This window comes from Nanorana parkeri, unplaced genomic scaffold, assembly GCF_000935625.1.
Source record: "Nanorana parkeri isolate BGI_ZX_2015 unplaced genomic scaffold, ASM93562v1 scaffold597, whole genome shotgun sequence".
In the NCBI taxonomy this organism is placed as follows: domain Eukaryota; kingdom Metazoa; phylum Chordata; class Amphibia; order Anura; family Dicroglossidae; genus Nanorana; species Nanorana parkeri.
Window position 1 is genome coordinate 452,753 of NW_017306865.1, and position 18,628 is coordinate 471,380.

The following is an 18,628-nucleotide window of genomic DNA, read 5'->3' on the forward strand; positions in this document are numbered from 1 at the left end:
AAGCTCTGCCAAGACATTAGGTTAGAACCCCAGAGTAGAGCAGCAGCACAGAGTATGTGGCAAATGTATATACTATTATTCTGCATTGCTCTATGTTTTGCTGGGATTTGTAGTCCTCTATAGCTGATGGTATTATTCCGCAAGGCTGCATAATGTGTTGCTGAGAATTGTAGGTTTCTATAGCTGGTGGTATTCTGCATTACTGTATAATTACTGTATAATGTACTGCTGGGATTTGTAGTCCTCTATAGCATATAGTATTATTCCGCAAGGCTGCATAATGTGTTGCTCAGAATTGTAGGCTTCTATAGCTGGTGGTATTCTGCATTGCTGTATAATGTACTGCTGGGATTTGTAGTCCTCTATAGATGAGCCCCATTGCCCCTCTGGGGCATGTTTTCTGCATTTTTAATGTTTAAAAGTCACAATCTTATCTCCTGTTCCAGTTTCTATATTATCCTGCTTCCCTTGATGCACCAAAAATGGAGATTAGAGCTTACTGACCAGGCATTCCAAAATGCAGCTTTGGCCCAATCGCTGTTTCTCTAGAGTCTAGTCATATCACGCCATGACCTGTAACATCACTCTTAAATTTGAGTATAAGTGTAATTTAAGGTGAAAATGATGCTTTTAAAGTTGACATGGTAGACATACAAGGAAATTACACAGACTTTGACTGCCCATACACCTGCCGATTATCGTACGATAATCGCGGGCGATCCTGCGATCGTATGATAATCGTAAGGTTGATGGGCAGCGTGCGTACAATTTTCGTATAACGAGCATGCTGGAAAACCCGCCGAAAATCGTACGATTTTCGGCGGGTTGGTAGCCGATCGCAAGACGAAAGCCGCATGACCCGAAGTGGGCAAGCGCACACTGCCCACTCACCATTGCAATCATCTGCAAGCCCTCCCCTCAGCAGGGAGGACTTGCAATAATCGCAAGTACGATCTGCCTGTCCATGATGGACAGGTCGTGCGATGGTTGTAAGGTGTATGGGCACCTTTAGAAAGACAAAACTCAGTAAGCAAATTAATCAATTCATCTTTCATTCCAACAACACTTGCAAAGTTACAAAGATTGCTTGCTATTGGTTACTGCACTCAGCTCACCACTGTTGTTTTTGTTCTTCCTTATTAACCTCTTGCCGTCCGCCCGTAGTAAAAAAACGGAAAATGTCAGTTAAAGTACCGCAGCGCTGAATACTGAAAAATGGCCTGGATGGGAAGGGGGACTCCTGGACTCCGCGGATGTCAACTGGTTAAATAAGCCTAAAAGTGCTATTCATCACAAAGCCAAGATTTTATTTTTTTAAAGCCCCATATCTGGATTTTACTAAGAAATATAGTTTTATCAGGATCTTTGCTGCTTATATACCTATCTGCAGTCATTGTTTCTGGTTATTAGTAGGGCCGTGCCGAGTACACTGAATGACAGTTTGACATTTTTCCCTAGCATAGTAAAATGTGATTTGAAAGTTGCGTGTTACTGACCACAATTACAAAGCAAGCAGATAAAGTCTCAGTCAAATCCATTTCATGGCATGACATGTTCACATGTTGTCCTCTAGAGGTCACCACTATATAAAACACAAGTATCAATGTTTTTAGTCCATTATTAAGCTTTTTCCATAAAAAAAGCTTCCATGTGTTCTGTATAGAAGTTTTTAAAATGTATTACATGAAAATATTCTTTATTATATCTTAATGTCAATGTGAAACTGTTCAATGTTTCTTACAAAACCCAGATGTGACAGAGGGACACTGAGAAAAAAATATGTTTTATTCTCAGTGGGTTTAAAAATGATATTTTATTCCCAATGGGTTTGAGAATAAAATGAGTTAACTGTAACAATGTCATGATCACTTAAAGTCACGCAGTTATTAACCCTTGTCTGTATTGTGATCTGTATTAAAAAATTTACATGCAATACAGTGCAAGCTTTGCTAGTAGTACATGTGAAAGTAAAGTTGACATCCTCTGCAGAAGACGTGTATCCAAACCTCTGTCATTGTCCTTAGTGGTGAGACAAGTTGTTTTACATGCTGGTTTGTGAGTGTGCCATGATGCCTTTCTACTGTTCTACTGTTCAAAGCCCATTTCGTGTGCACCTTACTGTATAACTGGTGACAAATTGTTGAGTGCGTTTGTCGTTTGTTTTGCTTGACATCAGAACAGGGTCTCTGGTCCTACAGCTGTTGTAGAACTACAAGTCCCATGAGGCATTGCAAGATTCATACAGCCACAGGTATGACTCACATAGACAGATGCATGATGCAATTTGTAGTTTCACCACAGCTGGAGGGCTATAGTTTGCCCACCCCTGCATTAGAAGATACACAGGCTTTAACACTGAATGTACAGCATATAAAAAAAACAACAATGAATGCAGTTAGGTATTTACTTAAAAAGTTGAAGTCTGGCCAGTGAAGTTTTCACCCCTTAAACAGAACTCCCAATCCCCAATCCCAGTAATTAAACATAAAACCTAATCCGAATGCACCAAATTATTAAATCTGATGTGCTAGTTCCCCATTTCTCGCAGTAGAGTGGTACCATCCTATACGGATATCCATTCTGCTGCCTGGTGATGTGGGAACTTCTCATTGGCTGTCCATGGCAGGGTGCTTACAGCTCCTGAGGACTCGAGCAGTGGCAACAAGACTGGTCTGCAGTGCTGGATCACTGGTCTCCAACAGCATATATGACACTGGAAAGTGACACGTGGTGGTGGTGGGGGTTCAGTTAAGTGAAAAAGGGCTTTGGTGGGCTTTACATTTATTTTCAAATAGATCTAGTGTAAATAAAACCTAATCCAAATGTCTATTGGGTTGTAAATTTACTTTCAAATACAACTAGTGTAAATACCTACATTCCGACATTTTACTTGATTCTAGCCTCTTATTATCCCCTGTACAGCAGCACTCAGACTGGGAGATGGAGAGTCAGTTCTTGGGGCAAATCAGTTGAGCATGCTGACAGAAGGAGAGAGAAGAAAGATAGTCTGTTGCTGCTTCTTCGCTGTCCAGTCACAGGCTGCAGGCAGGGGGGGGGGGGCTACCTGTGTTGCTTAAAGGAAAACTATGAGGTGAGTGATTTCCACTCATTCTCATAGTTCGAGCCGACGTGTGACAATGAAACTGTCACAGGTCAGCTCTATAGATCGAGAAGTGAGCAAACGCATACCGTCTCTCGCTCAATTCTCGATCATCTCCCTGCAGAGAGCGGTGACTGTCACTCACAGCTCCCTGCAGGGATTCCCCCCCCCCTACATTCCTCCAGCGCTGACTGGAGGTACAGATGGGGACGGGGTGGGTACAGCTGGCTGTGCCTCTAGATAGGTAGAGCCCGCTGTCACTCACGTAGCTGGGAAGATCTCAACAGCATTGTTGGGATCCGTCCCGGCAATCTCAGTATATAGCGAGCAATAGCCTGCGATATACTGAGGTTTGGGTCACGGGAGGACGTTAGAATATGTCCTCTCATGACCCTTAAGAGAACTATGGGATAAAAAGGTTACCCCATAGTTCTCTTTTAACTGCAGTAGTGAAATGTCAGGTCATTGGGCTGTCTGTGCAGTGTGGTAAGGCTGTGTGGATCTGAGGACTGAGTGGACATGAATACAATTTCTTAGGCAGTTGAAAGAACTCCCATGTATGTATTTCCATGATGTGTTTAGTTTCTTGTCTGCTCTTTAACAGTCCAATGTCAATATTTGCTGGAAAGCCAAACCTATCATGAGAGATTGTACTCCTCCTAATGTCAACTACTTGCCTAACGCATCAAGCATAGGGGTTAGTATGGGGTTTCCCATAGCTAGTAGGGTGCTAATATCAGTCTGAATAGACAATTCTACAAGGAGAAGGGCACAGGTAAGTAGGACACGAATATATTGTAACACCATCCAAATCACTGTGTTAACTTTCTAAAATGATTTAGGCCAGGGGTGAAAGCTGGAGTCATATGGAGTAGGATTTACTAAAAGAGTTCACCACTTCAAGACCAGGTGTTTAGACCCCCTTCCTGGCCAGGCCATTTTTCAGTATTCAGCGCTGCAGTACTTTGACATTTATTCCGTCATGCAACGCTGTACTGAAATGAATTTTAGACCATTTTTTGGGGACAGATAGAGCTTTCTTTTGGTGGTATTTAATCACCACATGGCAGGGTAAAATGTACTCTTCCCAATCAGGGCAATCCTTATAATGAGGCAGCCTGAGCAGGGGTGTCCCGAGGCCAGGTGTCACCCGGAGCAGAGACCCTGTCGGGGTGTCATCGCACATGTGCGTGACGTCACCGCACACGCGCATTCATCTCATTGACGCCTGCCGTTGGCCATCTTTGTGATGGACGCTGGCAGAGAGAGAAGAGGACGTTCACCTGGCGGGATGAGGTATGCCGCCAGGTCCCCTCCTCTCTCCTGACACTGTTGGGCTCCTAGCCCATGACCGAGTTGCCGACTTTTTAGAGGGGGTGACATCAAAATGACTGTCAGTCATTTTGGTGTCACCCGGGTGCGGGCCGCACCCCCCGCGTGACACCACTGAGCCTAAGGGGGTTGCCTCAGGTGGCTTCACATTGGGGAGCGGCCGGGTGGTGGAGGGAGCAGCAGGGGGCCAGCCACAGCGTTCCAGGTTGCTCAAAGCTCTTAGCAACCTGTAATGCTCTGCACGGTGTGGCTTCCCGCCCAGCTCACTACTCCCTGCAGGAAACCTCTCTCTCTGTTCCTCCAGCACTATTTGGTGGGACAGACAGGGGAAGGGGCGGGCACAGCTGGCTCTGGCTCTAGAGAGGCAGAGCCCGCTGTCAATCACTCAGTGAGATGGATTCTGACAATATTGTCGGGATCTTTCCCAGCTGCAGCTCGGCTCTGCACTGTCAGTGTATAGTGGACAGTAGCCCATTATATGCTGACTCTAGCTCACAGAAGTGCATTAGTAAATGTACTCCTGTGACCCAAAAGAGAACTAAAGCCAGAAAAAAAGGTTTGGCTACAGTTCTCAACAGTCTTCAATAACAAAATCTACCAGTTCGTCTGCCACAAATCCAATGTGCTTCCAAACTCCTGTTAGAAGTGACAACTTTGCCTCTGTTACACTAAACTTATGAGCAGTGTTGTCAGCTCTGCCCCTTTCTCCTTTGCAGGACTACAGAACACCTCCCCTCTTCTTATCTCCATAACATAAGGTTATACTGTAGTCCAGCCGAGGAGACCCCAGGCAGGGCTGACAACATTACTTGGGATGTTAATGCGGCAGAGGCAAGGTTGTCAGCTGAAAGAGAAACTTAGGAGTTCATTGGATTTCTGGTAGAATCAACAGGTATTTTTCTATAAATGTATTGCAGACATGTATATGTACACGAGCTAAAATAAGTATAACAGATTACTTATTATGTATACTTAATTATATTCTGCACACTGCAGTGGTCATGAGATGCTGTCACTGTAGTCCTCCCCTTCACTAGACAGCTGAATATGCCTTACCTGTTTCAATGCTTCAAGCCAATTCCTAAATTGCAAAACCTGGAGCCGATCCCAGACTTCTTACGTCGCTCCTACAGGAACAAGGCACACAACATTGTCAGATGAGATTGAATACTCTTCACTGCTTACCTGCTACAGATAACCTTACCAGCTGCTGCCCTGCATGTCTGCAGTTAAAGCTGTGCACTACAATGAATCCACTGTCAGGGGAATGGACCCAGAAAGAGTATTTGTCACTACCGGTCATATCTTGTCACCAGAAAGAAACAGAGCAAGGTTACAGTCACTTTGTCAAGTACAAAGCTTTCAAGATTCGTTTCCAGCAAATACACAGAAACCACTACAGTACAGATCTCAGTGAAGTTGACATATTCTGCATAGAAATATATATTTATTCAACTTGTACTGTTAATGTACCGTATTTAGCGCTCTATAAGGCGCTCCGGACGATACGACGCAGGGCTTCTGTGACAGAAATTCAGTGACAGAAGCTGCAGTTAGTGACCGCTGAGACAGGTGGCGCTGTCTCAGTAATCACACAGAGCAGACGAAGAACGACGTTCTTCGTCTGCTCAAGGGGCTCTATGGTGAGCTCCTACAGGGGATTGTGGTGACGGTCCCCCAGAAGAGCGGGGGTCCCCGAAAACCGTGGCGGACGCGATCGCCGCCGCCGCTCGAATTAATACAAGGGATCTACTTAGATCACTTGTATTAAATCGAGCAGCGGCTCCCACTGTATATTCAGCTCTGTTCGTCAGGAGCAGGGCTGAATGTACAAAAAACTACTCGCCCGGCGCCCGAATTGCATGTCCCGGGCGTGGGGCGATTGGTATTTGCTCCATAAGATGCAGGCACATTTTCCCCTCCTTTTGGGGGAAAAAAAGTGCGTCCTATGGAGCGAAAAATACGGTAATATATCAAATATATTAGCTGGTCTACCTGGATGAACTGAACTGTTAAAGTGTCACTAAACTCAGGAGTTAAATGTTAAAAATACATTCAAATACCTTAATTATTAACAAAAATTTATGTTATTTGTATATCACTCAGCTGTAGATCCTCAAATCATCTCTGAATTTGTGCCGACACTGTCCTTCCTTCTGGAGGGGGGCTACTTTTGTTCCCCATGATCCCTGTGTGTGTTGTAAAGTATCCACCACTCCAAGCTCACTCCCGTGATGGACTATAATCTTACGTTTAGTTTACTAATTTTTATTGAGGTTATAGTCTATCACTGGAGGACAGACGGCAAGCAGTTTAAGAAGAACTCTGGGCAAACCTTTTCTTAACCCTTGCTGTGGGGCTACTCCCGCATTGCAAGGGTTAACTGCTCATTTTGGTCTAGGTGCAAAAATAACAAAGTTATACTCACCTGAACCTCGCAGCCAGCCGGCTGTTACAGTGCTCCCTCCAGCCGGTCATCTCATCCTCTACAGTGATGGAATGTCCCTCGTTGTCCTTACATCCAATACACAGTGTATAGCACGTGATGACCTTAGACCGTTGAAGTGGAAGGGGAGAGAGTCTCCAGGGTGGGCTCCAAGGATCCGGTGAGAATAACTTTATTATTTTTGTACCTAGACAAAAATGAGCACCTAACCGTTGCAGTGCACGGGTGGCCCCTCTGCAAGGGTTAAGAAAAGGTTTGCTGGCAGTTCTTCTATATCAGGGTTATTCACAAAAGGGTGAACAGTTTGGAGAAGGCAGGAGAAGTGAACAATCTAGGACAACATGGAATTCTCCAATTCAGCTCACTTTCCAGGTTAGCTATGTTGTCCTAGATTGTTCACTTCTCCTGCCTTCTCCAAACTCTTCACCCTTTTGTGAATAACCCTGTAAATGATGGAAAACAATCGTGGTAGCCGTTGGAAAAATGATAGATAAATCTGAGCTCCAGCTTTCCCTGCAGAAAACTTTTAAAGGAGAACTATGAGGTGAGTGCTTTTCACTCACCTCATAGTTCTAGCCGACCTGTGACAATGAGACTGTCACAGGTCGGCTCAGTAGATCGGGAGGTGAGCGAACACATACCGGCGTTCGCTCACCTCTCGATCCTGTCACGGCTCTCTGCCGTGACAGGGGAGGGGCTGGATTCCCCCCTCCCCGCTCCAATCTGCCAGCGCTGACTGGCGGAACGGACGGGGAGGGGGCGGGTAGAGCTGGCTCTTCCTCTAGATAGGCAGAGCCAGCTGTCACTCACGCAGCTGGGCGGATCTAGACATAATTGTCGGGATCCGCTTCAGCTGCGGCGCCTCAGTATAACCGCGAGCAGCAGCTCGCGGTATACTGCGGCGTCTCACACACTGAGCCTAGGGTGACGGGAGGACGCTAGTTTGTGTCCTCCCGTTATCCTAAGGAGAACTATGGGGAAAAGCCTTAACCCCATAGTTCTCCTTTAAGTCTGGAAGAAATAAACAATGTACACCAAGATTCCAATAACAATTCACATGCATTTTGCATTCAGACAATATTTGTTTGGCCAGGGGCTCTAGCTGAGGTACAAGTATTCTTTTCCATTAAAAAAAACACGTACTTTCTTGACATACTGATGCAAAGTCACCCACATGTCCATACAAAATCATGATGCCAATACAGCCTCATATGCTCCCCTTCCATAACTGGCGGCAAGTAATGGGAGCTCCCAGTGGCAGCAAAGTAATGTACAAATCTGCTAACTTTTCCACTGTGCTCCGCTCATGGATGACAGCGTGTACAGCTTTCTTCCTGACACATAGACCCATAAATCCATTTTAGAAAGTTGGAGGCACATAACATAACATTGCACTGAGGTCTGCGTTTGGTCCATATTTGCATCTGTGGGTGTGGGCATTTGCCCCACCAGACTACAAACCCTTTCATTCTGACCCTGTTTTCACAGAAAATAAATCTGTTACTAGTGCCTTAGAATCCTCTTCTATTTGCTGTAACACAAATGGTTCCTATTTCATACCTTCTATGAAAAGCTATTGATCAGCCTAAATACACCATTACTGAATTCTGCTCAATATTATTTTTAGACATTCTCACATGTTCCTTCCCGACATACCAGCTAATGTACTTGTCTTAAGAACTGCCAACAAAAACAGACAATAGAGCGCTTTGTTTAAATAGAGGAGGAATGTGACAAAGGAGATAGTCATGTCTATGTGCTGTATGATTAAACAACTGGCTTGAGATATTGTCCAGGCTTGGCCACATCCTAGTTGTGCGATTAGGGTACTCTAGGCTAATTCATCAGGAATATCCTACCACAAAAAAACCTCTTGCACTGGGGAGAATTTTTTTTTTTCTACACAATTTTAGAACATTCCTGTTCTGTAAACTATAATTCCAGATTTTAGTTGAAAAGCCTAAACGTGTAGTGTGTGAACTGGTGTAGGAAGAGATTGGGGTCTTTATTTTTCAGATTGGTGACACAAAATGTTATATAGAACTTTTTTCATCACTGCACCCTTTAAACGCATGCAAAATCTGGAAGCACCCTAGTCTGAAATGTGCAAACCATAAATGTAAAAAAATGACAGGTTGTCCCTACAACATTCATTCAAGACCCTTGTCTGAGATAGGGGATGGTATAAATTTTAAGGGGGGACCCCATGCAAAAAAAATAATAGTTTTTTCCTGTCAGCAGCCCCTTCACATCAGGCCCCCCCTTTTGCACCCTCTACATCAGAAGCCCACATTCACATTAGGAGTCCACTTCACATCAGAGACCGTCTATTTCACATCAGGAGTGCTTCCCTTCAGACCAGAGGCATGACACTATGGGAAAATTTCAAGGCACCCCTGAGGGAGCTAGAAGACACCCTAGTTAAGAAAAACTGATACAGACCCTTCTGATCCCTAGCCTTGTTTACACCTGAATGTTTTGTAGCTCAAATGCCTAAGCACTACAGCTCTCAACAGGAGGAATTCCATGGACCCTGTGAGCATCCGAGTGCTCTACCGTTTGTAGCAAAATGCATGTAGTGCAAAAAAGTACAGGAACGTCATTTAAGGCAGTTTTGGTCCCATGATTTTTCTTGCCTAGTGACTAGCTTTCTATTGGCTAAAAAATAAATAAATACTCAAACCTGAAACTCATGAAACATGGAGCCGGCTTCCTTATTGGCCGGGAAGCGAAGCTGGCTTCTTGCTGAATGGTTGGGCTTCCGGGCCAAACCAACAGCATGGAGCCAGCTTCCTGGGCAATCAAGAAGAAAGAAAAGGTTCTGAGGATTTCAATTGGGTTTTTGACTCTCCTTTGACTGACGAGACATGTCTGCAAAGACAAGTTGGGAAGACATAACTGATCTGCAAAGACATAACTGAAATGGTATTGTCACTGAGACAGCAACCAAGCATGAAATAAGGCTACTGACAGCAGTGCTGCATTTCTCAGATTCCAGATTCCACATAGTCATTTAGTGGACTGTCTTCCTTACAGCTTGATGGCACATGCCTTGAAAAACAAGAGCTTCTGTTTTTATCTGCTCCTTGCCAGCAATACATAGAACAGACAGCTGCAGTCACCCATGTAAATGCCTTCCACCGAAATGCTGAGCTCAAATGTTAACTGTCAAGCAACAAGACAGAAGTGCCACCCCATGATGTTAAATATCATTAATAGGTTAAAAGACACAAACTTCAGAGGGATTATTTTCTGTCCTTAAAGATTTGCTCTAGGCAAACAGTTTAATGCACATTTGAAATCATATTATACAGTATGTGTTTTTAGGCTACAAATGGATCTGTAATACTGCTGAACTAGTCTTGTAATTCAGTCTAAAAACGTACAGGAAAAGGTGTATTTTTTTCAAATGTGACATTAGGAAAGTGCTTACTGAACTTTAACAAGTGAAGCTAATTAATTTGGGAATCTAACTTCATTCTCCCCTCTTACATTAAAATGGCATGAACATGTGTTAAAATGTAAATGGAAAACTTAAAAAAAAAAGAAATGTGACCTTAAAAGTAAAAAAAAATAATTAATTATTATTGATATCCTGGCAGGTCTCAGAGCATTGTATTATATGCATATGTGTTCTACCATACCCTGCCTCCATTCCTAGTGTATAACTGCTACATAGGAGGAGTAATACAGAGATATTCCTGCACTGCAAATCTGGCAAAATCACAAGTAAGTCACTTTAAAAACACTTTAAGAACTATGTGTAAATATTCCAAAATCACTCAAAATGTTGCAGAAAATGGTGGACACCAAAATGGGTCAACATGGCAATGTCTGCATTCCAAGCAAGTGGTGAACCTCCCTTTATAGATTGGTTGGACAACATAAAAAATGATAAAACATCAAAAAAAATATGGGTTTATCTGGCAGATCAAGTGTTTGTAAATGAGTCTGATACTTTCTAATGCAATTAAGAAACATGGAGCAGCTCTGCCCTCTTGTCTCCAATCCCGCTGCTTACGATAATCGTAAGGGGATCCGTCCATCCAATACTTTGTTTGCAAAAAGGCATAAAAGCAGTAGACAAACACACAAATGCTACAACTAAGGCCCAGTTGTAGGGGTTGAAACATGTAAGCATTTGTTTGTTTGCTGCTTTTTTGCAAATAAAGTACTGGATGGACGGATCCCCTTGCGAGTGCCGTTTTTTTACCTATACTGTCTAATGACTGGAAGAGACATCAAGTTGCATTGGTTTAAAAATGTATGCTGGTTGGAGACTTAGAAGCAATTGGTTGAAGTGTTACCAACAGCTCATTCAGAACCTAATCCTATTATTATATGAGGTTTACAAAACACTAGCCAGTTGGCAAACTTTAAATGGTGTTGGTGTCAGCTTTCAATTGACCACAGCTGCTATTAACCCTATATCCTAAAGGCCGTGACACACTGCACGCGAAGCCGTGCAGAGCGAAGCAAAGCTCTCCGGCACGGAGCTTCGCGTGCAGTGTGTGAGCTGAGTGCAGTCAGATGATTGACTGCACCTTCAGCCAATCGGCTCGTCTGTAACAACCGGCCAGATGTCGCATCCCGTCGCGCCGGTTTATACGCGCGAGCCGATTGGCTGAAGTTGAAATTGTTCATCTCGGCACGCTCAGCTCTGCGAGCTCTCGCAAGCTGAGGTGCCGAGAAGAAAGTGACATGACACACTGCTCGCAAAGGCAGCGCGCCACCGCTCCGCGCTGCTTCGCGTGCAGTGTGTCACGGCCTTTAAAGTATATGTAAACACCATCTGTACAATCTCATACACTTAACAAAAAAATGGTTTTCAAAAGTCATTTTCAATGTTTGTATATCTGTAGCTTTTATTCAAATAATACTTCTGATCCCACCATGAAGGTCTTTATTTCACACTTCCTGATTTAGGAGAAAAATACTCTGTCTCCCAGTTGTGCTCCTGTGTTGCACACTGTTGCACGGCTCCTGCTATAGACTAGCGACCATTTTAACTTATGTTAGGCAGGCATGGTCTACTGTTGTCTCCATCTGGAAACTCACCTGAGAAATGCCATGCAGTCATAGCTGGAGAATAGGCTACAGGAGATTAGCAGCACTGAAAGGCAACAAAGGATGAAAAAGATAATTTTATTAAAGCAAAGGCCATTTTTTATAGTCAACAGTTCTGTAGCAAGCTAAATGTAGGCATTGAAGCGCTATACCATTTGGTTGCTGCCGAATCAGCTGCTGACAAGTCTGAAGTACTCCCATCACAACTCAATACAGCTTTCATTCTGCAGGCATTGTAGTCCACATACATGGTTTCTCTCATTAAGCCCTAAAGAAGGGGGTGTGTTTTGGGCATCCCAAAACTAATTGGCCACTCTACTCGAATGTCCCCTCACCCTTGTGGAATAAAGTTGTAAGTGGGCTATTTTAATTGGTGTGGCACTTCAATTCCTACACCTACTCTGTTCACTGTCATGCCAAGGATACGGTAGAGATCCTTTGGTTTGTAGATGCTGCCTATCCGTTAGCCAAACCCCACAGTAGTGTATAATTTTTGAATAGGAGAGTACACATTTTTTAACAAGCAAAAGAAATAAAAATATGTAGTGTCCCCCCTTTTAAACTTAACTGCATAGTCCTGTGAGTCATATGCTTTAGTGCCTCATGGGAAAATGATAAACTAGTTGCATTAAACAGCTGATGAACAACAAGCACTATTCTTTCAATGAGCTGCTTCCAATACATAATTTAGTCAATTAGGTGTGCTGAGCATTTTACATCTCTCATTTAAACAGGCAGTAAATTCTTCTATGTTCTGCCAACTGGTTTTTCAACCTTTTAAAATGGACTGTAATAGTATATAAATGATAGCATGTCAGCCTATGCTTTATTTATTTATTATTTTTGACGTTTAGTGCGATTGATGTATTTTACAGTAAAGGTTCTTTAAAATAGTTAATTGCTTTATAAAAATCAGTTATATATTGTGTTTTTTTAAAGAAACTACATATAGGACATTCTGGCCTTACTGTAATGTAGGGCTGCAGCTAACGATTATTTTCATAATCGATCAGTTAGCCGATTATTACGTTCGATTAATCGATTAATCGGATTTAAAAAAAAAAGGCTCCAGTGATGGACTACTAGTTTCTATTGAGATTGTAGTCCATCACGGGAGCAAGCTTGGTGCGGTGGAAGTAAAAAAAGAGTGTAGTGTGCAATATAGTACATTATACAGCGGCGCAGTACAGAATACCAGCAGCTATAGAGGAATGTAGCAATAGTACATTATACTATAATGTACTATTGCTAGGATTTGTAGTCCTCTATAGCTGGTGGTATTCTGCAGTGCGCTGTATAATGATTAATAATGTAATGCATCAGTGATAGCGTTGGGCTATAAATTTCGATAGAAATCTAAATTGGCTACCATTTTAATTTTTTGGGTGCCTAGATTAAACAACCTGATATACTTTTCCATAATTAGGTTTTGTCAGGAACATCATTATCTGGAATCCCAGAACAAAACTGACAATTTGGACCTCAAAAAAATAATACACAAGGGGGCCAACTTGGCCTGTTTTATGGCCATATTTTCCTTTAAACTTTGTCCTTCATTTGGCCAAAGCAGTTAATACAACCTCTTGGGACTGGTGTCTAGATCTTATGCATTGATAACGTGATTTAGGAAACACTTCAGTCTTTACATCCAGGGAAGTATTGGACAGGCGTCCTAGACAGGAGAGGGCCTACTGGAGATACCAGTAGGGGGTCTGGAAAGTAAAGTATACAATGTTACATGGCAGGCTAGTATCATACGCAATTTAAAAAGTTTGGCCACCCACCTGAGCCCCTTTTAATCACATGAGGACCTTAGGTGTGGGAGATATGGCCTAAATACGTTAACAACGTTTCTAAGGTGTATCACCTTATGCCCTGCTCTTCTTCTACTTTAACAGATGTTAACAACCATTTTGTTAGCTGGAACTTTCACATGGTAGGAGTGGCTATTAAAATGCAGCCCCTCCTGTGTAAAATGACACAGATAGTCTGCATGTGTCATTGAGTAATACAATCTAACAATGTATTTACTATTTTATTAATATGTAGATCACAGAGGTGAACTTTGATCTGCATATGACTGCAGTTAGTGCAACCTTAAGAAGTAAAAAAAAATTAAAAATAAGAAAAACAAATTGTTTAAATAAAGTGTATTTCGATTTAGCCCCTTATTATCACCTAGCTAATCCTTATCATCTCTAATAAAAAAAATAAAAATCTTTATCATCCTTATCATCTCGAATTAACTCCTTCCTCCCCTTCTTCCCTTAGCTATTATTTTTTTTGACAATTGTAAAAAGAGGGAATTGTAGAAATGGTTTATATTTGTAATACATCGCTCACAGATAAATAAGGAAAAGTATTTGCTTGTTTTTCAAAACACTTAGAATGTCTGTAGCTATATGCTGGAAATCTCTTTTTTCTGATAAAAACCAAGTAAAGCATACATTTACATGGATCATGAATAATGAGCAACTCTCAAGCATCCTGCCTGTCAAGCACAATCAGTTTTTTAAAGATGTAACAACCTTAGTTATGTTATCCTGGATATTTTTCTAGATCCCTGGCTTTATATTTGGATCTGGAAGCCCTGTTTTTCTGTTTATTTTCATCTCTTTACATTCCTCTTTTTTAAATTCTTTATTTCATAAAAGGGATTTTGCCATGCTTAAAATGAGTATATGCATTTGACATCTTTACATTATTAATAATTAAAAAAAGTTAATTTTGCCATTTTTTATCTTGTAAAATGATGCTTCTAGTTACATTGAGGTTTTTTTATAGACATAGTTTCATGCACACATTGATGCTCCTCATCATATTGACAAACACTGCCTCTTCACGATTTGCACTCCATCCACATTTTCACAATAATAGGACTAAATAAGGCAAACTTTTTAAGCTCTATGGAAAATTAAAAGAAATATTTAATTGCAGGTCATTGATGATATAGTTTTCAATGAATAATTATTTAGCTAAAGTTAAGTCCAAGTTAAGAGAAATTTTTTTTTTCAATAATTATTTTTGTGAGTATTACAATGAAAAGGGGACAAGCAAGCGCATGCACGGCGCGACCAAGATGGGTGCTTGAGACCGGAGCTCTGCGCTTCGTCGGCCGAGTAACCTCCACCCAAGTAGCTTACAGACAGCGGGCGACCCTGCAAGTCGAGAGGACTGTTAGTCTTCCCCCGCTCTCCTAGCCGATGGCCGGAGGCTCCTCAAAAAAATGCTGCACGCGCCGCACAGGGGACTCAAAATTGTCTGGCGCCCGATCCAAGATGGCGCCTGTCTCCTCTTCGCCTCCAGGCCGCATGTCTCTGTCTACCCGGGACGCTGATGACTGCTCCGATAGTGGTGACCCCGTTCCTGCTGGTAATGTACCTGATGCACGCCGGTCCCCTGCTTCCACTTCGTCTCTCATAGAGAGAACACTAGAGGACATGTTCCTATCCCAGCCTGTGTCCTCTCCCATGAGCCCATATGTGCCAGAAAAGGCTCAGTCCTCAGAGGCTATGGATCTGCCTGCTATAACCCTGCATTGCTATCCAGAATATCTCACTTGTTTGATATGGGCCTCAATAGAATGGCCATACGCATCACTACAGACATCAGATCAGATCTCTAAGCCCTGGGCACTTGCATAGATACCCTGGAAACTAAATTGGATCATACAGTTGCCCGGGCTAACCAAAATACCACTTGTATCCAGGACTTACATGGTCAGCTGGAGTAGGCCCTGTCTAAAATTGACGACCTTGAGAACAGATCACGCCGCTATAACTTTCGCGTCAGGGGGCTCCCTGAGTCAGTGACTGATCTAGATACTGCTATATGTTCCCTCATTAAAGATTTGCTTCCTGATCTGGATGATCATCGTGTAGAGCTAGACCGTGTTAACAGAACCCAGGCTGCGATTCGCTCGGATGGGGCCCCTAGAGATGTTGTGGTGAAGCCTCATTTCTACCAGGTCAAAGAAGCTGTCATGCGCAAGGCCAGAGAACGTTTGGAGCTCTCACTGCTGGGACACTCTATTCAACTCTTTGCTGACATTTCGCCCTACACCATCCAAAGGCGCCGCTCTCTGAGGCCGCTACTACAAATCCTCACCTCTAAAGGAGTCAAATATCAATGGGCCTTCCCCTTTCGTTTGCTGTTCTCCTACAAGAATAAATCTCATTCATTTGCTACCTTCCCTGATGGGGAGCGCCTCCTACTACAACTGGGCATGATGTCCAAGAAGTCCCTGGCCGGTGATTCGCCCTCTCCTGAGCGTTCTAACGCTGCTCCCCCAAGACCGCTTTCTCCGATGTGGCGCCAAAATGGGAATCGCAAGTCTACGTCTACTCTCCATGCAGGATGAAACTACTGGGTGGCTCATTTGCTCTTTTCCATACTTTCATTTAACCTGGTTATATGCCAGTGAGATGATTATTATTGCCTGCTGCCAGGCAATAATATAATATGAATATATATCTTTAACTGCCTATATTATGGAGTGGGGCTTGGCCGTTGCAGGTGGCCGTGCGCCCTGGATTGGTCCAGGCCTAGGGCTCTTTTCCCTCTGCCTATACCAATCCCTGTGTCGCCTTTGCGCTGACACTTTTGCAATGTTTTGGAGTGGGGATGAATACCTCACTCAGGTTACACTGTATTTTCTTTTGTAATGTCTTGTATTGTGTTCCCCCCTGTCCTATTCCTTTTTTCTTTATTATTTCTCTTACCTAAGATCCGGGACCTCAGGCTTCGCATATTCCGGCAGCCGATGCCACTTGCTTGGACATCGCCACCCCTAAGGAGGGACCTCCTGGCACCTCTGCCCTGGCACATTCTCCCAAGAGGGCACTCTAACCGCATGTGTCCATGACGTCGTCAGGTAAACCCTTCACGTTAGCAACACATTAAGGGCCTTAACTCTCCAATCAAGAGACACACATCCTTTAATTATTACCACTCCCAACATGTTGATGTTGTGTTTCTGCAGGAGACACATTTCCCTAGCTCTTATCAGCCTAAATTCCTGCACAAACACTATTCACAGTTCTATCTAGCCAATGCGGTTGATAGAACCAGAGGAGTGGCGATTTGTTTTTCTAAAACTGAGCCCTTTCATCTTGAATTGGAGCTTAAAGACCCTGAGGGTCAATACTTGTTAGTAAGGGGCTACATTGAGGACCACCTGTTTACATTCATTGCCTACTATGCCCCCAATGCTGCCCAGCTAACATTTTTCCGTGCTATGCTAACAACCCTCCTGCCTCACGTAGCAGGTAATCTGATCTATGGGGATGACTCTAATATTGCCTTGGACATTGGCATAGATAGATCGCGTGGGGACCAATGTCGTGCTAAGCGTCCATCCAAGGTGGGTACGGGTTTAGCCCGGCTATTGCACACCCACTCTTTGATTGATGCTTGGAGAGAGCTGAACTCCACTGCGAAAGACTATACTTATTGCTCCCCGGCCCACTTGAGTTACTCGCGGATTGACCACCTTTTCGTCTCCCCTTCGGTTGTGCCCTTGATCACCTCCTCTAAAATTAGAGAAATATCCTGGTCAGATCACTCTCTGGTTCTTCTATCGCTGTCACATATGAGGGACACTGATAGATCCTTTTGTTGGAAGCTAAACGAGTCGCTCTTGAGTGACCCGGCTCTGTGCTCCATGTTAGAATCTCAACTCACCTCTTATTTTCAATTCAATATCACGCCTACTGTGTCCCCCATAACGATATGGGCAGCACATAAAGCAACTATTAGAGGCTGGCTTATAGCCTATACCTCCAAATTTAAAAAACAAGCCCTGAAGTGCATAACTGAACTAGATGCCACTCTTCAAAAATTGTCCAGTGACCATAAACGCACCCCGACACCCACCCTACAGCTTAGCCTAGAAAATACCCGCTTAGAACTTAACATGCTTCTGACTACACGCGCTGAAAAAAGCTTGCGCTGGACTGATAATACATTTTACTCCCATAGAGACAAAATTGGCACCTTGCTTGCGCACAAACTATCCCCGATACCTTGTACATACTCAGCCCCCAGGATACGTTGTAAATCTGGCATCTACTCCCTAAATCCCAAAAATGTACTTCGAGAGTTTCACGACTTTCTTTCCTCTCTATATAAACGCCCACATGCGACCACAGCCTCGTCAATAGAGTCCTTCCTTCAGGAGCTGCCCCTCCCCTCTCTGTCCTCTGAGAACCGCCAACTCATGGAGGGACCAATTTCACAAGCTGAAATAAAACTAGCCATTAAGCAAGCTAAAGGATCTTTGGCTCCGGGCCCAGATGGTTTCCCCTCACTATATTATACAAAATTTGCGGATAATTTTGTTCCCCACCTGGAGTCATCTTACAATGCTCTTCATGCGGGGGTGCCCTTGGACCCGGACCTGAATCATGCCTTCATTGGTGTCATACCTAAACCAAATAAAGATCTAGGTGAGATCTCTAATTATAGACCCATATCATTAATAAACAATGACCTAAAAAACTCCTGACCAAAATTTTAGCGAACCGACACAATACTTTTTTGGCTTCATACATACACGTCGACCAAGTGGGTTTTATAGTGGGACGCCAAGGCCCGGACCAGATTAGGAGGGCGGTTGACATTATGTCCCTTTTACAATCTAATTGGGATGGTGGACCCCGGCAGGAGGGCATGTTGTTGTCCGT